The sequence below is a fragment of the Tyto alba genome, unplaced genomic scaffold, assembly GCF_018691265.1.
Source record: "Tyto alba isolate M040663 unplaced genomic scaffold, T.alba_DEE_v4.0 Super-Scaffold_27, whole genome shotgun sequence".
NCBI classification, from domain to species: Eukaryota; Metazoa; Chordata; class Aves; order Strigiformes; family Tytonidae; genus Tyto; species Tyto alba.
In genome coordinates this window covers 30,282,707-30,300,398 of record NW_024881301.1, presented here as the reverse complement: position 1 = coordinate 30,300,398, position 17,692 = coordinate 30,282,707, and positions in this window count along the sequence as shown.

The window sequence follows — 17,692 nt, the reverse complement described above, 5'->3', positions numbered from 1 at the left end:
ATCAGTTGCCACACTGAGCTCAGTGCCTTTAAGCACGTGAGTAAGTCTTGGTAAGATCACAGTGTTATTCACAACATGATGACTCTGGTCCAGGGGAATTTCTGAAGCCATCTGTTCCCCTCCTGAAGAGAAGATGAGGAGGACTGAGTATACTGAAAGCCCTGGAAAAAAACTCATGAATCTATTGACATTCATATTGCTATAATACAAAAGGAGATTTAGTAAATGGTGGAATAAGGTGAATATTAAAGTTGAAAATAAAGGTGACAATTAGATATGGCTAGTGTTACCTGTCTAAGGAAGATTAACAAAGACATGGCTTGCAACTTACATTTGAGGTGTGGGGAGTTTCAGTTGTTTGGAAAATTTTCACAGCATGAACTCCTACTTCTCATAATAGAAATGGCACTGACATATTCCCTTCTAACAGGCACCTTTAGACATCCCTGATCATGCTTTGCTACAGTGAATGGACTAGTTTCTGTTCTATCATTCTGCTCCAAAATTAAACATATTTTTCTTTTGTTTTGGTTATGTTGGTTTTTTTTTTAATATGAAAATAAATTAATAGGGTTATAAATGTCAGTAGATACAGCTTTGCTCATTGATTTATTTTGGTTAATATAATAACAAAAACTTTGTTGTTTGCCTCTAAGTAAGGGAAAGTTGTAAAGGAGAAGCTGTTTAAGAAGAAAATTTCATAGACTCTATTATCAATCCTTTTGGGTAATTACTTTAAACACAATGACATTACAGTATATAAATTATTTCTAGTTAGCCAGTGGTAAAAGTGATTTTTGAATAAGACACTGGGGAAAGAAAAGTTTATTTGGGAGAAACTTTATGATTTGGTTTATTTACTTTTGATTTCACAGCCTAGAAGTAGCATAACAAAACAAAAATCCCTTATTCTCGAAGGGCATTTTGCAAATGCAATTCTAACTGCTAAAAAGAAAATCAAATATTTAAAAAATGAAATTCAGCAGGAATTGCAGGTAATAACTTCCTGTAAAGTAGCCCTATTTCTTGTGGAAGGAGGAATAATATATTATGAAAACAAACATCTGTTGATAAAATACATTCATGTTAAAACTATCAAGTTTAGAATTTATCTATAAGCTTCTCATCCTTTTTAAGTCCAAGTAGTACTGAAAATTTCTGAGTACATGTAGATTATAATACAACATCTGAAGCATAATAAACACTGTAAAGAGAGACACAGGCAGTTAACTCTAGACAAAAGTAAACTGTATACAGCAGCAGATTAGCTCAAGTACCACATAATTTCATGTAAATCATTTTACTTTTTTTCTCAGGATTGTTTTTAAAGAATGAACATGACACTCCTTACAAGTTTGGGGAAAGAGTAGGGTGTTAGGAACTATAGAAAATTTACTAGTTAAGACAAGAATAAAAAGAAAAAAACAACAAAACTAAAAAACAAATTCTCTAAGATAAATAATAGAAGCCATATTGCACTGACAAAGATCCATCTAGCTATATTCATCTCTGATATTGGCCTATAACAAATGACTAGTGAGGAATATAAAACCAGAACAAACATACTGAATATTTTCCCTAGAATACTCTTTAGCAATGTAAAGCTCAAGAGCTGCCTGGAAAAGCAGTGGTTTTGTAAGGATGAAAGCTCACTTCAAAATCTTGTATTAAAATATATACTACAACTTCAGCAACCTTCATTGTAGTAACCATGACAAAAAAATCTGCACAAAGTTAGTAACATAGTCTTATCACTATATAATAGTGAAATGTTAAACAAGGCTCAGAAGTTTTGCATCTTTATTCCCAGTTAATGATTGCTGTTTGAAAACCATTAAGATTTTTACAAGTGATACAGTGTGCCCCTCTTTGAGCAGAAGCAAATACGTGGTGAAAGAGTGCTGCTTTAGCTTCCACTGCTGCTTAAGTCTTATTCTGCTTTTCACATAAAGGAGGAAAGAGGTTGAGTGGAACAATCAAATAGGAAATCCTGTACTTGACATTATTCTTGATCCTCATACTTTCTCTCATTGTAATGTCCAGAAGAAATACAGGCACAGCCAGGGGGGATATAGATATCTGAACATAACTAGAGGATCCGTTTCTTTGACCTGGACTTGTCAAAGATACTATTGTAGTTTGAGCTCAGAGGGCAACTGAGCACCAGACAGCTGCTCACTCCTCCCTTCCCTCCCAGAGATGAGAAGGGACAAATGAGCCAGACCTGGGATTCAAGATAGGACTGGGAGAGGTAGATCACCCATTATGGTCATGGGAAAAAGGCAGACTTGTTAGGGGAATTAAAAAAATAATATATATTTGTTACAGACACTAATAAAAACACTTAACAGAGTAGGACAGTGAGAAGCATTGCCACAACTTGAGAACACCTTCCCCCCACCCCTCCCTTCTTCCCGGGCTCAACTCTGCTCCCGATATCTCTACCTCCTCCCCCAGCGGCGCAGGGGCAGGGAATGGGGGGTGCAGTTAGTGATGCCTCTTCTTCCACCTTCGGTGGGGGGAGCTTCTGGAACTTCTTCCCCCTGCTCCATCGTGGTCCCCCTCTCACAGGAGACAGTTCTCTACAAACTTTCTCTGATGTGAGTCCCTCCCACAGGCCTCAGTGTTTCCCTGAAGTGCTTCGGTGTGGGAAACCGACTTTCTCCAACTGGAGTCCCTCCCTCAGGCTGCAGCTCTTCCCAAGATGCTCTGGCATGGGACTCCCCCGCATGCTGCAATCCTCCCAGCACTGAACTACAACAGCGGGGCTACTTTTTTCCACAAGATCCCAGCCTTCTTCACAAACAGTCATCTTTGTCATCCATGCTAAAAGACCTCACAGACCATAAATCAGTTTCTGCTCCACCATAGACCTCCATGGGTGGAGGAGGGGGGGGTCACCCTGCCATCTCACCACAGGATACAGGGTGTCTCTGCTCCAGCACACCAACCGCCTCCTTTCTTCCTCCGTTCTTCCAATGACCTTGGTGTTCATGCAGCTGCAGAAACTCCTCCTCACCAGTCTGACTCCTCCTCACCACGTCCCTTCTTAAATATGTTATCCTAGAGGCACAGTTGATTGTCTCCTCTTTGGTGCAGAGGTGGAGCTGACTTGGAGCTGAGGGAGCTTCAAGAAGCTTCTCACACGAGGCCATCCCTGTAGCCCTCTCCCCTGTTACCAAAAAAAACACCACCACTCACTCAAACTCAGAACAGATGCCATTTTGGACTGGGGTAACAGAGGCCCCATCATCTTCCCCACTTCCTCCCGCAATCTAGGATCAGCTCAGTAAAAGACAGGTGAATGACACTGGAAGTCTCTCTACCAGCTGTATCCTGGTCTTCACCACCTACTCACATCTCCAACTTAAACCAGGCAAGAGGGGTGAGCAGTGAACACTAGCTATGCTGAGGATTCATAAATGATGTAGTGCTGGATTATAACTTTAGCCATCTGAATGAGATTGAATATAAATGTCAGATAAAGCTCTTACCTGGGTTAAATGTTTTCCAGTGAAGTTAATTTCCATTACATTATATCCATTCTGTTATTTTCCAATCCCGTTGTTCTCTTGCTTACCAAACAGAATCACCACACAGTAAAATAGCTCTGTGGAGTTTGTTCATATTTCTGAACTAATTAATAAGAAAATCAGTAAGTTCTTACCATCTTTAAGAATCTCTACATCTTTCTTCACCTGGATAGGCAATGGGACTATATCATACCTGTGGATCAGAGCGAGACATTCTGAGTCACTCTTGGTTTTGCAATATGGGAAGTATTGTTACATTATGACAATTTAAAGATGTAATATACAGAATATACAGTTTGGAATATGATGGGTTTTCTGGCTTTCACTTTAGCTGGTTTGAAAGAAAAACTAATTTTTTTGAGGCATCGATTATTAAAATAACAGTACAAATAACAAATTTCACTATGATTTACACATAGATATTCAGATGATAGCCCAAATTCTGGATTACAAAGAAAAATTATCTCCATGAACTTGTTCATATCTCACTAGATTTATAAAGAAGAAACTCCCTGAAATATTTAACTAGAAGGCTTCAGAAGTAAGCTGGGAACTGGATGATCGCCAAGAAGAGAATATGTCAGAGAATATGATTAGAAAAGAAAATCGGTCTTTCTATAAGAAACAGAGGAAAAGATTAAGGAATTAATCAAATATCAGAGTATGATGAAATAATAATCCAACACAGAGTCCCTGGTCCTACTCGCCCAGACTTCTCTTACTCATAAAGGTAGAAACTTGGTTAGATTAGAACAGACTTATTTAGTTCTTACCTTGCTTTTCCTTTGCAGGTTATTACTGTCTGTAACATACTGCCCTTGTAGGCACCTCTTGTCTTTTTCCTGTGAGTTACAGAGAGAAGCAGCAGGCTAGGCAACAATGGGATATTCCAATTACTACTCTCTATACACAGTACCTAGTAATAATAGAATATTATTATGCTGTTCTTTATATCTATTTTAAGAATGGATAAGATCAGCATCTCTGCAGAGGCTTTCCAAGCTTTTTTTTCAGAGTAGATTTAAGAACTACATGACCTCCTGGGGTCCTTTCCAGACCTAAACTTTTATGATTATATCAGCCCTTTGAAGACTTACAGATTGTGCCTTGCTCAAAGTGGAATATTCTCTCATCACTTGGACAATGCTTGGGTAATGGCTTAGGTTATGGCTACCTTTTTGTATTAATACAGCCAGCACTCATCTTGACCTTTGGATACTTTGTCATTATCCCATCTGACATGAGAAAAAGTTTTACATCCTTCTGTCTCAGCAGTATGTCATTACCAACTGAAATTTCTCATAGAAATAATTAACAGAAATTAAAGGAAAGAAAATAATCAACATGTATTTTGCTGTGATCTACAATTACCATTGCAATATTTAAGTGGTTTAATGGCAGCACAGGAAATTGAGGTAATATAAATCCACCCAGTCAAGAAAATTATGAATTATTAATAATTCTGGTATATGCATTTTATGCAAGTTAAAGATTAAAGGGTTTACAGTCATGTTACCTGCTAATCTTGATTCTTTTTCCTGCTGAAGAGTATACCTATGTAACTGCCAGTACTTATCAGTTACAATCTCCAGTAAAAGTTTTACACACACACATACTTCACAAACCACCTCTAATAGCTTCCAGACTACCATTTATCCACAGGCTGGAATAGCTCACTTCTTTTCGTTTACTGTATAAAAATATATATATCCTTATTTGAGCAACTAAATTCTTTGATTGAAAGAAACAGTGTAAATGCTGTCCTAAATGTCCACATAGTTTTAAGAATTACAAGCAATAGATTATCTGACTTAAAATGCAGGGTTTCTGTGTGGTTCTTCTATAGCATAATTCCTTAAACAACTTTCCAGCACCAAAACAGGTCAATAATTCAATTCAGGCTTAAAAGAATTAGAAATACCCACTGTTCAGTAGTGATGATTTTCCATCTAGGTATATCTTAAAACTACCATTTAAATTTGTGAAAAAAAATACTATAGAATTACAAATTAATTATGCAAAGTGTTGTACACCATTCCATTACTGTATAACACAGTTCAATATTTTAACTCGTCTCTTACAACACTGATACAGATTCTGTTTACATAAACACCTGCAGTAGTGCCTCAAAAGGTTAGAAATGTTTTGACCCAGATTACTGCTTTAAATTCCTTTCCTCTATAACACATGAACTATCTTTTCCCTTCTATTTACATACTCAGACAAGACAAAGTTGACTGAAAAGGTAAATATTGTGGAAAGATTATATGATTTTTTTCTTCAATCTTGTTGGTCTTCAGAATAGTGAATGTCAGCTGAAAATGGCTTTGTAAACTGCAGAAATATCAAGTCTCAAGCACTGTAAATGCACTGGGTGCACCTGAAAGTCACCCTCAGCTTGAAATCCCTTTCAGCTTGTTAGTTCAGTTCAAGAAGCCATACTGATTTAAATAATCTTTTATTTCAGTCTACTTCTTTTTTCATGCCTATTAGCATAGACAATAATCAGTTAGATATTCTATAGCAATTTAAATATAATGAACTTCCCCCTTCTTAGCTAGATGTAGGAATTCTGATAATAGAGATATGCATAGTGTCTAAGATGGAAATGTTATCATTAGCACTTCTCTCAGCTTCCTACCAAGTGACAAGCAATGTTGAATAATCTACAAGTGACAACACTGTTCTTTAGAATTTACACTAAAAGGGGACAGCAAGATAACATAGAGATAACATATGAACTATGTATAAGGATGCAAACGGGTCTTTTTTCTTTCAGGAACGTGAGAAAAGTAGAGGATTTGGAGGGTCTGCTGGATGTGTCAGAGACTGATACACTTTGTTTAGGAGTTGCTTTGTTAGTTTGATGATAAGTGATACAGTCTGAATGTGTGGAAAAATAATGAGTTAGGATATCAGTAATCTTAGCAGATCAGATTAATATACTTATCATTAATGGGCAAGAAATCCTCACAAATTCCTTATAATAGATAGTCTATTGAAGGTAAATTTAATTATACTATTATAATTTGGGGAAATTTCAAAAAACCTTTATAAATTTAGATCCATGTTACATTTCTCTCCCCTGTCTGGACTCCCTCAAACTTTTTTCCATAAAAACTTATCTTTCTGAATTGCACTCTGTAACAGTTATAATTTTCTCACTCATACTTACTAATATTTTTTGTGTAATACTCTATCCCTTCCTGTAGCACTCTATTTCTGCAATAAACTTTTTGGAGAAAACTGTGTTTATACACCACTTAACAAAAAGGGGAACTCATTCTTTGTTTGCCCCTTTAGGAACTACCAAGATATATAAGATTATTAAACTGACATATTTTTTCAACATGGAATTAGCAGTAAGTAATCATACGTAAATGTGAGAGTTTTTAACAGCCTTTTTGCAAGACTGATGACATTTTTATCCATTTAATTACTGCTGCAACATAAGCCATAAATCATTCATCTGTAAACAAGGAAGTCAGGCTACATTTATGAAGAAGAGAACTGATCGTTTCCTGGAAATCTGTAATTCTGAAGAGAACCTAGAGATTATATCAGGCAAACCACTGAACACAATCAAGTGCAGTGTTGTGGGAAACAAGGTAAATGACATATAACCAAGATAGTGAGTAAGAGCAAGAACATATGTGGGACCAGCACTAAAGTGCTGTTTATAGGTTCCACTCTACAAAGAGAATGTTGCAAAAGAGAAAACATAGGCTAAATTGAGTTACTTACGGACCTCACTTTATATGGCAGGAAAAACCTCTAACCTTCGAGATGACTAGAAAATTACATTTTGCAGGGGAATCTCGGGTACTAAGGTACTCCTAACTGTGTCAGAGAAGCAGCTGGCAGTCTCAGAGAGAGGAATTAAAACAAAACAAAACAATATATACACTTTATAAAAGCACATATGATTAACTATTAGAACAAACTAGCAAGGGAAGGTGAAACTGAAGATGTTAGACAGCGATGGATACATTCTAGCCTAAGTAGAAGTTAACTTTCTTTCAGGCACAATACACTGTGAATACCAAGTAAATCTTAACTATTTCTTATTTACATGGAGTATCATACTAGATTAGTGGTGTCCAAGTTTTCCATCAAGGTCAGAAACATAAGTTGTTTATCATCAGGAAGGAATGCACTGTGACCACCCTCGTATGAGCAGGTGCACAGGAGCCCAAGGGCCAGGGTGACCTGTGTGGCTGGGTGACAGACTGACCACTCCGAGCAGGCACAGTAGGGAGAATATATGCTAAAAATGTGAGACTTACTGCACCTGCATGAGAGGGTGCAGCACCTGTGAGCTGCCTGTTGTCTTTTGAGCCTGATCAGCAGCTAAACGCCACGCAGCCGCTCACCCACTCTCCCCCCACTTGGGAACGGGGAGGGAATCGGAGGGGCAAAGGGAGACTCGCAGGTTGAGATAAAAACAGTTTAATAACAGTAACAGAATGATACGGTGACAGCAGTATCAGTGGTGTCCTGGTTCGAGCTGGAATAGAGTTCCTGTTCGTTTTAGTAGCTGGAGGAGTGCTGCAGCACAGAGACCCCAGGGGCTCCCCAGGTCCTAGTGCCCTCACCTGTGTGCGGGGGCGGGGCGAGCACAGCTGGAGGGCTGAGCTGGGATTGGCTGATATTCCATGTCATGTGACATTATGCTCACTGTATAAAGGCAGGAGGGGGCAGGGAGAGGCTGCCACTTCTGGGAGCGGGGCTGTGGTGCCTTTGTGTTTGGGATTGCTGGCTGGGAGCATGCAGGTGTTGGTCGGTGGGTGGTGAGCAGCTGTATTGTACATTACCCGCTGATACTGCTGTCAGGGTATTGTTCTGTTACTGTTATTAAACTGTTTTTATCTCAACCTGCGAGTCTCCCTTTGCCCCTCTGATTTCCTCCCCATTCCCAAGTGGGGGGAGGGTGGGCGAGCAACTGTGTGGCATTTAGCTGCTGAGTAGGCTCAAACCACAACAAGCAGGTAATGTACAATACAGCTGCTCACCACCTGCCTGCTCCCAGCTCACGATCCCAAACACAAAAGCCCCACAGCCACACTCCTGGAAGTGAGAGCCCCTCCTGGCCCACTCCTGCCTTTATATAGTGAGCACAATGTCACATGACTTGGACTATTGGCCAATCCGGGCCCAGCCCTCCAGCTGTGCTCCCCCCGCCCCCGCACACAGGTGAGGGCACTGGGCCCTGGGGAGCCCCTGGGGTCTCAGGGGGCTGCAGCTCCTCCCGCTGCCAGACCCACGGGAGCTCTAGGCCAGCCCCAACTAGGACACTGCCCCACTCCACAGTTACTTCAGCCACTCGACAACACACCAGAAACCACAGGCAGCCCTGAAGTGGCAGTCAGGAGCAGACTGCTGCCACCCAAACCTCTGGACTGACGCTGCTCCAGAGATATTCAAGAGAGAGGGTGCTTGGGAGAATCCCATGAGCTGAATTAATTGCTTGATCAGAAGATGACACTCTTAAATCCTTGAACTAAATGGCCTCATGTTGTCTCACATTCAGCCAGACCTAGACGGCATTTTTCCTTAAAATTTTACTTTAACTTCAATCATACTCTCATATAAATTAAGTGCTAATGACTGAGAATTTCTGACCTCCCTTGTGCTTATTTAGTCACAATGTGAGACTTGATAGCCTCTTGAGAGGTAAGTACCTATAAGCAGTAACAAGTACATACAGATGCCCAGGGGTGGCTCATGTCCAGTTCCACAGATGATAAATCTGGAGCATAGATTCCATAATGTGACAGACAAATTTCTTGGAAACATCTTGCAGGTAAAGCAGTATTACGTAAGCGATCCTCTAGAGAACTCCCTCTGGTCAGCCATTGGGTAGACAGAATCACATCTATCATCCTCAGTAAATACTAAAGAAAAGGCCAGAGCCTGTGCAACAGGCTTGCTGTTAGAGCCTGAACTCATAAAACAGAATTCCTGGAGTTGAGGCCTGACAAAGCTAAAAAGGCAACAGCAAAAAATGGCACTTTGCTCACTTAGGTGTTTTATTTTGTCATGTTTGCATGGGTCCACAAATTAACCTGTTCTCTTGAAAATTCATGTTAAAAAAAAAAAAAAAAAAAAAAAAAAAAAAAAGTGAAAAAAAGTTAATGTGTATAACTGTGAAAATGCATTCAGAAATGGAATAAATCAAGGGGAAAAAAAAAAAAAAAAAAGACTTCTTTATTTGGGGATCAGTGATTTTCCCATCAGCAAAACATATAGATGGGACACAACCATAATAATGGTGTCAGGTTAAATAGATCTAGTACTGGACAATCATCTGGTGTGTTCAAAAAAGGTTATATAGGAATTTAAAAATCTCATCTGTAATCCAGCCTTGTTCCAGAGGCTTTTAAAAAATTTCTGCTTCATAAGACCTGCATCTTTCTCTGCAACACTAGAAGAATTAGCCTTAAGTTTCAGAAAATATCTTACTTCACAGAAATGTAGTAACATTTGAATAATAATTTTATTATATTATTGCATTTTATATTACTTTAAAATATTTCAGATTAAAACTTAGATGAGAAATTCAATTACAACTTTTCACAGCTTGCTTTGTAACATCTACAGTTCCTTCAGCACTGTGAAATAAAAAGCTGCTTTCTAAAGTGAAATTCTGAAAATATATCCTTATATTGTGTCACCTTTGCTTTATTAATATCATAGGCTCATCAGAGAAAGGTAAAATGGTTGGGGATTAGTGGCGTAGTGTTCAATAAACATGTCTGTTATAAGAGATCACATGATGCATTCACACCTTAAAAAGCAGCAATGAATTATTTTATTTTACAATAATTAAACAGATACCAAGATCTGCATACCATTTGAAAATTATAATCTTTGATATATGAAAAGAGAACATGGAACAGAAGTAAACAGGTGGTTTATACAGTTTTTCAAGGTGGGGTTTTTCAGGAACTGTTGCAGTGGCAACATATGAAACTACAACAAATCATAGAATAATTTAGGTTGAAAAAGACCTTCAAGATCATTGAGCCCAACTATAAATCCAACAGTGTCAAGTCCACCACTAAGCCATGTCCGGAAGTGACACATCTACATGCCTTCCAAATACCTATAGGTATGGTGACTCAACCACTTCTCTGGGCAGCCTGTTTCAATGTTTGACAACCCTTTTAGTGAAGAAATTTTTCCTAATACCTAATCTAAACCTCCCCTAGTGCAACTAGAAGTCAATTTCCTTTTGTCCTATCACTTGCTACTTGGGAAAAGAGACTGACACTCACCTTAAAACAACCTCCTTTCAGGCAGTTGTAGAGAGCGGTAAGGTCTCCCCTCAGCCTCCTTTTCTCCAAGTTAAACAACCCCAGGTCCCTCAGCCGCTACTCATAAGACTTGTGCTTTATACCCTTCATCAGCTTCATTGCCCTTCTTTGGACACTCTCCAGCACCTCAATGTCTTTGCTGTAGCAAGGGACCCAAAACTGAACACAGTATTCAAGGTACAGCCTTCCCATTGCCAAGTACAGGGGGACGATAACTTCCTTAGTTCTGCTGACCATACTATTACTGACACAATCCAGGATGCCATTGGCCCTCTTGGCCACCTGGGCACACTGCTGGCTCATATTCAGCCAGCTGTCAGCCAACACCACCAGGTCCTTTCCTGTCAGGCAGATCTCCAGACACTCTTCCCCAAGCCTATAGTGTTGCATGGGAATATTGTGACCCAAGTGCAGGACCAAGAACTTGGCCTTGCTGAATCTCATACAGTCAGCCTGAGCCCATCCAGCCTGTCCAGATCCATCTGTAGAGCCTCCCTACCCTCAGGCAGATCAAAACTCCCACCCAAGTTGGTGTTGTCTGCAATATTACTGAGGGTGCACTCGATCTCCTTGTCCAGATCATTGTTCAAGGTATTAAACAGAACCAGCCCCACTACTGAGCCCTGGAGAACACCACCTGTGACCAACCACCAACTGGATTTAACTCCATTCAGCACAATTCTTTGGGCACAGCCATCCAGCCAGTTTTTTACCCAGCAAGGAATATGTCCATCCAAGCCATGAGCAGCCAGTTTCTCCAGGAGAACGTTGTGGGAAAGGGTGTCAGAGGCTTTCTTAAATTCCAGGTGAACAACATCCACAGCCTTTCCCTCATGCACTAGGCGGGTCACCGTGTCATAGAAGGAGATCAGGTTAGTCAAGCAGGTCCTGTCTTTCAGAAGCCCATGCTGTCTGGGCCTGATCACATGGTTGTCCTGTATGTGCTGCGTGATGGCACTCCAGATGAGCTGCTCCATAACCTTCCTTGGCTCTGAGGTCAGGCGACAGGCCTGTAGCTTCCCAGATCCTCCTTCTAGCCCCTCTTGTAGATGGGCATCACATTTGTCAGCCTCCAGTCAACTGGAACCTCCCCAGTTAACCAGAACTGCTGATAAATTATGGAAAGTGGCTCAGCGAGCACTTCTGCCAGTTCCCTCAGTACCCTTGAGTGGATCCCACCCAGCCCCATGAACCTCTGTGTGTCTAAGTGGCGTAGCAGGTTGCTAACCATTTCCCTTTGGATTACAGTAGCTTCATTCTGCTCCCCATCCCTGTCTTCTAGGTGAGGGGGCGGGGTAGTCCAAGAACAACTGGTCTTACTATTAAAGACTGAGGCAAAGGAGACATTAAGTACCTCAGCCTTTTCCTCATCCTCATTCACTATGTTTCCCCCTGCATCCAATAAAGGATGGAGATTCTCCTTAGCCCTCATTTTGTTGCTAATGCATTTATAGAAACATTTTTCAGTCTTTTATGATAGTGGCGAGATAAAGTTCTAGTGGGGCTTTGACCTTTCTAATATTTCCCCTGTGTAATCTCAAGACATCCTTGTAGCCCTCCTGAGTTGCCTGCCCTTTCTTCCAAAGTTCATAAACTTTTTTTTCCTGAGTTCCAGCCAAAGCTCTCTGTTCAGCCAGTCCATATTTTGGCACATGGGTACAGTCTGCTTCTGTGCCTTTAAGATCTCCTTCATGAAGCATGTCCAGCCTTCCCAGACTCCTTTACCCTTCAAGACTACTTCCCAAGGACTCTGTCAACCAAGCCTTTAAACAGGACGAAGTCTGTCCTCTGGAAGTACAAGGTGGCAGTTCTTCTGACCCCCCTCCTTACTCTCTAAGAACCAAAAACTCTTATCATTTCATGATTGCTATGCCCAAGACAGCCTGCAAACATCACAGCACACACAAGTCCTTCTCTGCTTACAAAGAACAAGTACAGCAGGGCACATTACCTAGTTGGCTCACTCACCAGCTGTGTCAGGAAGTTATCCTCCACACACTCCAGGAACCTCTTAGACTGCTTCCTTTCTAGAGTATTGTCTTTACAACACACATCTAGTAAGTTGAAGTCCCCCATGAGAACAAGAGTTAGCCATTGTGAGAATTCTCCTAGCTGCTTATAAAATATTCCATCTGGGTCTTGATCCTCTTTGTGTGGTCTATAACACTCCCTTCATGATATCTGCCTTGTTGGATTTCCCCCTGATTCTTGCCCATAAACACTTGACCCTTTTATCACCATCTTCAAGCTCTAGACAGTCAAAACACTCCCTAGCACACAAGGCTACCTCACCACCTCTCCTTCCTTGCTTACCCTTTCCAAAGAGTTTATAGCCATCATATTGCAACACTCCAGCTGTGTTATCCAACTATGTTTCCTTGACTGAAACTATATCATAGTTTCCCAGTTGCACAATGACTTCCGCTGTTTGTTGCCCATGCCATGTGCATTGGTGTAGTTCTACTTTAGTTGGGATTTGTCCCCGCCACTTTTTGGGGGGGATAAGCCCTAATTCCTATGTGACCATTCTCAGGCACTTCCATGGTTTCTAAAATATCAATAACCCTTGCATCTTTGCTTCCACATAGATCTCCATCCCCTACCTCCAATGAGATAGAAGACTAAAGGACCTTGCTGGCACACCGCCCCTCAAATGTCAGCATGCCACCCACCCCCAAGCTTGTTGCAGAGCCTGGATTTCTCCCTTTCCCCCTTCAAATCTATTTTAAAGTTCTTTCAATAAACCCTGCTATTGCCTGTGCAAAGATCTTTTTCCTCCTTTGAGCCAGGTGTACCCCATCTGTCACCAACAGGCCTGGTGCTGTGTAGACAGACCCATGATCAAAAAACCTCAAATTCTGATGGTGACACCAGATGGATCTTCCTGTTTCTTCCCTTATCAATCTCTGAAACTGGAAGGACAGAGGAGAATATGCACCCACAAATATGATTTCCACCGGTTATTGCTCACAAAGACTTTTGTAGGTATTTGAGAATGACTAAGCTGTATCATTACTGTGATACTGTCTCAAGGTCTGATCTACAACTTTAAAGAATAACATTAGCAGATTTAAAAGGGGGCATGTGCATGGGGGGGTAGATATAAGAATTGAAATTATGATTCATACCTAGAAATCTGCCTGGAAATAATCAAATAAACTGCAACGTCCAGTGACAGAGCCCAGGCACATTCAGACCAGGAAGCAAGACTAACTTTTTAAATTAATTAATTCATTTTTTTTTATTTTATTTTTTTTTTTAATTTCTGATTAATCTCTTAAATTACCTTCTGGGTGACTTCGTTATGCCTTTTAAAGTATTTTCTAGAAGATATAACCAGAAGTTACAAGTTAGACATAGAAATATTTGGGTGAGAGACCACAATACTGGATCCAAAGGGCCCTCCTGGCACTGAACTTAATGAGTTTGTAAAAAGTGTGTATTTTACTTCAACAAACAGTAATAGCCAAAATATTTATGTCCAAAACACACTAAAACCATAATCAATCCATAGTTTTCAGCCATGAAAGAATTAATTTAAATAGAGCATGCTCATTTGAAATGCTGACATAACAGTAAATACAGTGTAACAGGTGCTGCTATAATTAACAGCACATTCTGAATGAAAGATTACATAATTTAGAGCGGTATTACCTCCCATTGCAATTTTCACAGATCTCAAGCATCTAAAATAATCATTTTGTTTAAAATCACACGATGTTCTTATCTTAATTTACTTGTAAGTATACTCACAGGGCTGTTCTCTTTATCCAGCTCACACATTGACATTTGACTGTATTACTGTGTTTTACGCACGTTGCTTCCCTGCTAATAAGCTGTTCCTCAATTTGATGAGGGAAGGGAAATGAGGAAGGAAAGCTGTATTACACCTAAATATAATATGATATTTAAAACTTCATTACATACTAAGTGCTTTTAAAATATGTATAGTTTAGATATTTTAATTTGGCTTTCAACTTTCACTGTTATTACTCTGCTCTCTCTAAGTTTCTTTTTACCAAATGAAAGGGAAATGGTGCAAGTATGTCTATGAGTATGTCTACAGACTATCAGGAAGCTAGTTAAAATCTATCAGTATTTGAGTCTACCTGGCCAGCATGTAGGAGAAGAAACAAAAAGGCAACTTTAGGAGTAAAACCAGTTTCCTCTTACTGCTTCACAGGGATTTGATGAAATTGACTTTTCCCAAGAATAGGGCAATGACACCGAATAGTAGTGTCAGAATATAAATCCTCAAGTGACTCAAAGGAACAAAACATATTTGGGCTCAAAAGAAAAGATATTGCTTGCCATTATTTAACCACAGGACTAGCTGCATACAGAAAGAAAGAAAAAAAAAAAAAAAAAAGCTGTTTTCAGAAGAGACTGAAAGAATTGGAGGAAAAAAAATGAAGTAAATAGAACTGTAAGAACTTGAGAAGACTCCATGGTCTACAGAGTAGTCGAGATGATATACTTTCTCAGCAGAAATACATGTATAGGTATTCTGTTATTGTATTTCTGGAGTTACCTCCTCACCTCCCAGACTCAAAATGATGACTATTTTAAACCCTTTTAAAGCCAATATTGGAATTCTTTTACCAAATCCAGACATAAACCATGCCATAAATTTTGGCATAAACCAAACTCAGACTGCCCATCAGCCACTGAGACTTTTGGAACCAATATTAGTCACAGGATGTAAGTGCATCACGATGTTTCTAGTACTGGGAAGGGTGTGACACAGTGGGCCTATAGATTAATAGGACACCTACATATACAAAGCTAGAGACAGTATTTGAATTCTGCTCTGACATAGATAACTTGGGCATTTATGCAGCAGCTTAAAATAAAAAAAAAAAAAAAAACAAACAAAAAAAAACCTAACAAAAACAAAACCAGAAGCTTCTGAATGGTCCTGCAGGGGAAAGCTTTGCCAGCATTAAATAAAAAAATATAATAATATAGTTACTTTTAATAATGTATATTGAAAAGTGAAATTTGTACAAAATGTATCTTTCTACTGAGCTCCAAATCACTATGGGAGATGATTAAGCTCCAAATGTTGTATTAAGATCAAGTTTCTGTGTTAAGACTAAATCTACTGAAAGATTCATCTTAATACATTTGTCTGTATTAAAGTAAACTTCTCTGTCTACAATCAGCTCTAAAAAGATAATAATACTAGTTTTTTCTACCACCATGTTGATACCAATATATTATTCTATCTACAAACTCTAAGTTTGCATACAGATGTCCATGATGGATGCTGCAATGCTTTCTGCTCTTCTTATTTTAACCTACTGCTTTCAAAACTGAGATTAATATATTCTGATATCTCTTCAAAATCATTATAAGCAGTAGAATCTGAGACATATTATGAAGTATAAGACAAATTTCACATTTTTATTTTCCAAACCTGTCAAAATTACACCTTACAAAATGGGAAAAGGGAATTCCAGACAATATACAAACAGGTCCAGTGGTAGTAGTATTAATAGCTAAACATCGAGGAATCAAATCCTTGCACTGATTTTAATGGAAAGTTACTGTTTTTACTTCAACTGATTCATTCCAGTATGACTAAGACAGAGTCTGTCCCTAAAAAAAGCTTATCAGGATTTTTAGTCATAACATGTAATCAGTACCCTTCTTATTCTCATTTAGTAAACATGCTTTATCATTCCTATCTTGCTTTCATTGTTTTTTTGAATTTAATAGTAAGTTGCCCAGCAACTGTCAACAATAGTTTTATTCTAGATGCTTTTAGAGTGGTAGTTTATGGTAAAGTTTATGACCAATAACCAATTACACTGAGTAACAAGCGAGTTGTTATGCTGAGGTAATGATTATGGGCTGCAATTGTTATTACAGGTAGTGAAATAACAGTGGCCTTAACCATCGTGAGACAGATTTCAGTATATTCCACTAGATACACCATTGCTCTTCTGCCTTCCACCAGCTCACTCAACTGAAAATCAATGCTTTTAGGTGCTTAGAGTTATTATTATTGTTTTAATAATAGCAAATATCCCTTGTGTCAAAGAATGGTCATGGCAACATAGATACTATAATGTCTAAATTCAATGTGGAATGACCAGTTTGACCTTGAGGCTCGTAACGCTATCGTTCTGCAGTGCCTGACCAGACAAAGTGGGCACCCAACGGGAGAGAGGGAAGGAACGTGACTGGGAGAGAGGAAGGGAGGGATGGGCCACAGACTCAACTCTCAGTTGGCATTACTGCCTCCTAGACAAGAGCAACGGTAACTGGGTGAGCTTCCTTCTCTGAGCATTTTTGGTCTAAAACCAGGTTCCTCACTCTAAATCAAAGGCAGGTTCACTTACCTAGCTTTGAACTGAAACATCAGAGAAGCAGCACCCATCCACAGGCAGCATTAGTGTTAGTTGGTACAGGACTGCAAGCAGCACCATCTCTCAGCTCAGACAGGATATGGCTTTTGCAACTCATTTTTTCTGTGTTGCTGGATGCCCTGTGAGATGCAGGGACATAATGGAGAGGTCACGGTGGCCTGGCCCTCTAAGCGTGTTACTTGGGCAAATGGACAGTGGTTACCAACACCAGCATGGGCTCCAGCCACAGCCTGACCTTTCCTTACTGTCATCTCTGCACAACTGATTGGTGAGGAAACTGCTGTCTCCCACCAGTCTGGTTATTACTCTGATGTATAGTCTGGAACAAGAGAAAAAAAAAAAAAAAAAAAAAAAAAAAAGAAAACCAGAAAACTAAAATACATTATTTCAATAAACATTTTATTGGGTTTAGGATGTCTTTCTTTCTCTGAAACTTATTTGTCCACAACAAAGACACAGCATATGAATC